This window comes from Herpailurus yagouaroundi, unplaced genomic scaffold (assembly GCF_014898765.1).
Source record: "Herpailurus yagouaroundi ecotype Mexico unplaced genomic scaffold, PumYag 202, whole genome shotgun sequence".
NCBI lineage: Eukaryota > Metazoa > Chordata > Mammalia > Carnivora > Felidae > Herpailurus > Herpailurus yagouaroundi.
Window position 1 is genome coordinate 3194402 of NW_024412433.1, and position 6000 is coordinate 3200401.

At 45.7% G+C, this 6000-nt stretch overlaps 1 protein-coding gene across 3 annotated transcripts in view; it reads right to left on the reverse strand.

The window, feature by feature from the left end:
* Positions 1-3975, reverse strand: part of RBM44 (RNA binding motif protein 44) — a 46580-nt gene extending 42605 nt beyond the window's left edge. For 2 of the 3 annotated variants that reach the window (XM_040450507.1, XM_040450505.1), the window contains exon 1: positions 3891-3975. The gene's annotated coding sequence lies outside the window, so the exon portion shown is untranslated. Of the gene's footprint in view, positions 1-3777 lie in introns of all 3 variants that reach the window. The other variant, XM_040450506.1, reaches the window with a different exon arrangement.
* Between the last annotated feature and the right edge of the window lie 2025 nt (positions 3976-6000).

A 6000-nucleotide genomic window follows, 5' to 3' on the forward strand; every position in this document is an offset into this window, starting at 1 on the left:
CAAACAGGAATTCATAACAACACTGCTAGAGGGAATGCAAATTGTTAAAACTATTTTGAAAAACTGTTTGGAAATTTCTAATGATGTCAAACATATACCTACCCTCTTACCAGTAAGTTCCATTCCAGTTTCAGGAATGTATACCCTTCTCTAGAGAATCATTCTTAAATAAAAATTCAATATAAAAAAATAAAATAAAAAATAATGAATATTGACTAAATGTAAAAAATTACATAATGCAATAACGACTGAATTTGTTTGTTAAGTCATATGCTAAGTGTTGAGGATACACAGTTGATTAGTCTCCACCCTTGTGAAACATGATAGACACATAACAAGTGATTTCCAAACATGGGATGGGAGAATGGAGAGGGAAGCACATAAATTTTATTATAGGGTCCCTTTTCTCAAACTTGCCCAATATGAGAATCACTTGGGACACTTTTTAAAAATACACATTCCACAGCTTAATTGGGGCCAAGAAATAATACTCTAGGAAATTTCTATACTCTAGAGATTCGGAAAGACACAAATTGCTATGTGTGACATAAAATGACCTGCCCTAGTCTTAGGGTAGGGAGGGCCTTCCTGAGGAACTGTCATTGTCATTTAAACTAAGATCTGAAAGACATGCAAATAGGAGTCTGCTATCATAGTGACTACTATATCAATTTAATATTGATTTTGACATAAAGGATATAATGTCACACACACAAACACATTTGGAAATTTTAAAACTGACAGTTGTATTTAAAAAGCAATAAAAACTAATATTCTAGCCTAGTAAAAGAAATATAACCTATATCTACTTTGGATTTCACAGATAATGAAGTCGACAATATAGCATGGTTGCATTGATAAAGGTAAGGGAAATCTTATAAAGAAAGTGACATCTAAGCTAAATCATAAAGGTCACATAGGGGCTAACCAATAAGAAAGAGCATCTCAAAGGGAGAAGAGCATCTCGAGTTAAAAAAACAAATATGGGATGGCCCCCAGGTAAAGAGGGGTAAAAAGAGGAGACAAGATGATATATTTAATATGTATCAAAGTGAACTCATCATCATTGATGGTACACTCACTCAACTAGGAACCAAGGAGAAGGAATAATTTTATATTAATTTTCTTTTGGATGGGAAGCCATGGGAGATGATGAGTTCACTTTATACATAGTAAGTTCTAAGTGCCTGTAACATGTACAAACTGAAATAGATATACAGTTGTGAAGCTTACAGATAATCTGGGCTGGAAGTATTCAACCTCTAATTTCATGTTTCAGAAATTCTTTTTTATCTAGTAACAGAAAAAAATTGGCCTAATACTGTTTAGTAGCCTTTTATTATTTTTACTGCCTTAACACTGGCTCATGGTTGTTAACCTTTGGGGTTATGGAATTTCCAAAGATTTGATAAAAATCACACACTTAACTTCCCTGAGAAAATGCACATACACACACATATAATTTAAAGGATTTATGGACTTTATACCACATCTAAAAATTCCTAGTAACTCCTGGCTTACAGGATTTTACTTAAGTCAGTAAAGATCCTACTCTAGGAATTCCAGGTAAATATTTAAAATAAAGAGTAAGATGAACAGAAAGCTAGCTTATCAAAATAACTGACATTACAATACATCAGTGGTTTCTTATTTTTTGCGCTCAGAAAGTCTTCACATTCTTAAAAAGTATTGAGAACCTCAAGGAGTATTTGTTTATGTGGACAGTATCTATTAATACTTATCACATTGGAATTAAAATAGAAAAATTTTCAATATTTATTAACACTAACAAACCCAATACTTAGCATAAGTAACATTTTAAATGTAAAAATGTGTATTTTCAAATATATTAGTAAGAAGAGCATTAACATTTTGCAAATCTCTTTAATATCTGTTTTAGCGAGCTGGGATCTCATTCATATCTGACTCTGCATTCAAATCTGCATTCAATGTGTTGCAGGCTTCATTCTTTTTTTTTTTTTAATTTATTTTTTTAATTTACATCCAAGACAGCATATAGTGCAACAATGACTTCAGTAGTAGATTCCTTAACGCCCCTTACCAATTTAGCCCATTCCCCTCCCACAAGGGGGAAGGGTTTGTTTGTTCCAATAACCCTGTTTGTTCTCCATATTTAAGAGTCTCTTGTGTTTTGTCCCCCTCCCTATTTTTATATTATTTTTGCTTCCCTTCCTTTATGTTCATCAGTTTCGTATCTTAAAGTCCTCATATGAGTGAAGTCATATGACATCTGTCTTTCTCTGACTAATTTCGCTTAGCATAATACCCTCCAGTTCCATCCACGTAGTTGCAAATGGCAAGATTTCATTCTTCTTGATTGTGCAGGCTTCATTCTTAAATGTGAACAGATGCCCAACGTCAAAAACTTTGACAAAAAGAAATATTTGAGTACAACAAAAACACTTGTAAATCATTATATCTGATAAGGGTCTACTACCCATAATATGTAAAGAACTCTTAGAACTCAGCAACAAAAAGCCAGCCCAATTTTTAAAATAAGAAAAAGGTTTGAATAAACAATCCTCCAAAGATGTACAAATGGCCAATAAACACATGAAAAGATTCTCAATATAGCAGTATTAGGGAAATGCAAATCAAGATACTTTATATCCTCTAGGATGGCTGTATTATCATTTTTTAAAGCACACACAGAAAATAAGTGTTGGCAAGGGTTTGCAGGAACTGGAAGCCTCAAATATTGTTGGTGAGAATGTAAAATGGTGCTGCCAGCTTGAAAAACAACCTGGCAGTTCCTAAGTAAGTTAAATACATGACCACGTGACCCAGCAATTCCACTCCTAGGTATGTACCCATCTTTATTGTGTCCTCCCAGTTCTCATTTCCCAAACGATTCCCTCCTGTGTTTTCAATCCCAGAACCAAGCCAGAACCACAGGACTCTCCCCTGACACCTCCTTCATCCCTACCAGGTCTTGTCACTTTTGACATCCGACACAGCATCAAGCGCCAACAGACTCCCACACGGACGGCGGCAATAATCTTTCCAAAATGCAAATCTGATCGGCTCAACCTATTGCTTACAACTCCGCAACAGATGGTTGTTGTTCTTTGGATGAATAAGGACTAAAACTCTGTAGGATCTCCCGAGAGACCCTCCAAGGGCCTGGGCTCTGCGTTAACCTTGGCACCTTGGTTCCAGACACACCAGCCTCCTTCCTGGCACAGGTTTGCCACGTGCATTCCGCGGCCCGCCGCATCCCCCTCCCGGCCGGCCACCCGGAACTCCCGCTCCTGCCTGACCTTCGGGCCCCACCCTAAACGGCCGTTCCGCGGGGTCCCTTCCCCGCCGCCCCACGTGGTCCCGGGAACCGCTGCCAGGCCGGCAAACACCCCACACTTCCGGGGGACTGGTGTCCACCGCCTGTCTCCCTGTCCGGACGCGCCTGCCTGCTGCGAGGGCTCCTCGAGCACGTGTCACAACGATGCACATACGGGTGGCTGTCCACCTGCTCGGGCAAAGTAACCGCACTTGTGCGATAGGTCCGGTAACTTCACTCTAGGCCAGGTTTTGGGGTGCAAGTGCGCCTCGGCGCTGGTGAAGCGAGGCTGGGGGCCATGCCCAGGGCTGAATGTAAACGTACCAAATTGGGGGATTCTGGAACGCCCGGGCCACCCAGGAACGCGCAAACTCGGGGCCTTGGCGGCCGACCCGAGCCCGGCCCCCACCCGCCCCCCGCCCGGCCCCCTGCCCTGGGGCCCGCGGAGGAGCCGCCGCCGGGGACGCCCTCCTTCACACCTCCCGGCCATCAGCAGCGGAGGGACCTCGCCACCACGCCCGACCACCGCTGGAGTTCGCTGCTGTGGACCCCCAGGTCCCGGGCCTGTGCCCCGCGTCCACGCCCAGCGCACCTCGGAACCGCGTCGCCGCCGCCGCTGCTGCCGCCGCGCGAGAACGCGACCTCAACCTCCGACTCCAGGCGAAGCCCGCAACGCGTGCTGCCGCGAGGCCTGTCGGGTAACGGACGCCGGCGGCCCGCCCACCGCCCGGCGGGGGCTCCCATTGGTTGACGCTGGAAGGGGTGGCGCCGTGATTGGCCCGGAATGTGGGCGGGGAGGCGGGAACAAGGCAGCCGGCTGGCTGTGTGCCAAGGCGAGCGCGGGAGGCAACTGTGGTGCGAGTGGAACCCTTCCCTGCGGTGCGGCCCCAGACCCTGGTGTGGACGATGTTGTCTGCACCGGCCCAGCCGCTCCCTGTGCGGGCCCAGAGCCCGCGGAGTCCTCCGCCGGCAGTGGCGGGAGAGCCCCCGGTGCCAGCGGTGGTCAGGCAGCCCTCCCCGACAGGTGTCTCTTCCTGCGCCTGGCACGCCGCTGCCCTCGGGCAGTCCGCTAGGGTATCCCCACCAGGAGGGGCCTGGGTGAGATGCGCAACATTGAAGGGAGCACCAAAACCCAGTCATCAAGACCCCATTTCAACACAGTCCTTTAAGGAAATCAAAATCCCAAGTAGTGGAAAATCCCAAGTATGGTTCTGCAAGGCACAGCTATCCCGTCTTTAAAATGGGCATATTTTTTTCATCCCTGGTGAATTTTTTGGCATTAACTTTTTTTAAGTTTATTTATTTTGAGAGAGGGAACCAGAGGGGAAGGGGCAGAGAGAGAGAGGATCCGAAGCAGGCTCTGCGCTGACACCAGGGAGCCGGATGAGGGGCGCGGACTCACAAACCGTGAGATAACGACCTGAGCCAAAAGTCAGATGCTTAACGGACTTGGCCACCCAGGCGCCCCTTTTGGCATTAATTTTGATTTTTACTCGAATCATTATGTTTTGAATTTATTTTTTTTAAGCGTTTATTTGAGAGACAGAGAAAGTGCAAGCGTGGGGGGAAGCAGAGAGAGAGAGGGAATCCCAAGTGGGCTCCACACTGTGAGCTTGCAGTCTCGTGTGGGGCTGGAACCCACAAACCCTGAGATCAGGACCTGAGCCGAAATCAGATGCTTAACCAACTCAGCCCTATCCAGCACCTGTCTTTATTATTTTTTTAAGACTGTTTCTTTTCTTTCTTTTTTTTAATTTTTAAATTTTTTAAATTTAAATTTAACTTGAACTTACAAACCGCCGAGATCATGACCTGAGCCCAAACCAAGAGTCAGAGGCCTAACCGACTGAGCCACCCAGGCGCCCCAGACTATTTTTTTCCTTAAAGATTTTATTTTTAAATAATGTTTACCCCCAACATGGGGCTTGAATGTATGACCCAGAGATCAAGAGTCTCATGCTGTATAGACTGAACCAGCTAGGCGCCCCTAAACTTGTTTAAAATCATTTAAGATTGTGGGGGTGCCTGGGTGGCTAAGTCGGTTGAGCGTCTGACTTTGGGCTCAGGTCATGATCTCATGGTTCATGGGTTTGAGCCCTGCGTCCGGCTCTGTGCTGATAGCTCAGAGTCTGGAACCTGCTTTGGATTCTGTGTGTCCTTGCTCTCTGCCCTTCCCCCATTCGTGCTCTGTCTTTCTCTTTCTTGAAAATAAACAAACATTAAAAAAAAAAAAAAAACGGGCGCCTGGGTGGCGCAGTCCGTTAAGCGTCCCACTTCAACCAGGTCACGATCTCGCGCTCCGTGAGTTGGAGCCCCGCATCGGGCTCTGGGCTGATGGCTCGGAGCCTGGAGCCTGTTTCCGATTCTGTCTCCCTCTCTCTCTGCCCCTCCCCCGTTCATGCTCTGTCTCTCTCTGTCCCAAAAATAAAATTAAAAAACGTTGAAAAAAAAAAAAAACAAAACCTTTAAGACTGTGCTTAAAGGGGCGCCTGGGTGGCGCAGTCGGTTAAGCGTCCGACTTCAACCAGGTCACGATCTCGCGGTCCGGGAGTTCGAGCCCCGCGTCAGGCTCTGGGCTGATGGCTCAGAGCCTGGAGCCTGTTTCCGATTCTGTGTCTTCCTCTCTCTCTGCCCCACCCCCGTTCATGCTCTGTCTCTCTCTCTCGCAAAAATAAATAAACGTTGAAAAAAAAAAAAAAAAA